The sequence below is a fragment of the Myotis brandtii genome, unplaced genomic scaffold (genome assembly GCF_000412655.1).
Source record: "Myotis brandtii unplaced genomic scaffold, ASM41265v1 scaffold691, whole genome shotgun sequence".
Taxonomy (NCBI): domain Eukaryota; kingdom Metazoa; phylum Chordata; class Mammalia; order Chiroptera; family Vespertilionidae; genus Myotis; species Myotis brandtii.
In genome coordinates, this window is record NW_005370704.1 from 1,247,617 (window position 1) to 1,247,970 (window position 354).

A 354-nucleotide genomic window follows, 5' to 3' on the forward strand; every position below is an offset into this window, starting at 1 on the left:
CACCGGCCACTGCACACTAGGGCAGGGCAGGACGTCAGCCCGGCTCTGAGAGGCAGGGCTGAGGCCAGGCCAGCGGGCAGGGAGCACTGAGCTTCCGGGTGTGGGAACAGGACAGTCCCTGGGCCACAGAGCATGCCCACGTGCCCGGGCCAGGCCGCCACTGCGCGGCTGCTTCTCTGCCTGCGTGTCCTGCCGACACCAGGAGGCCCGGGTCTCTCCCTTCCCCCTGACCCAGCCCTGATGCGGGCTCCGGGCTCTGGGCGGCCCTGCTCTGAGGCACCTGCCTCGTGACACCTCTCCTGGCCCCACCCGTCCACTTGACACGTCCGAGATGACCCCTCCCTCCCGAGGGGG

General features: G+C 71.2%; 1 protein-coding gene across 1 annotated transcript in view; it reads left to right on the forward strand.

The window, feature by feature from the left end:
• The window catches only part of CACNA1B (calcium channel, voltage-dependent, N type, alpha 1B subunit), a gene marked incomplete at its 3' end in the record, with an annotated part of 138,429 nt that overhangs the window by 93,010 nt on the left and 45,065 nt on the right, over positions 1-354 (forward strand). The gene's annotated exons all lie outside the window — the stretch shown is intronic.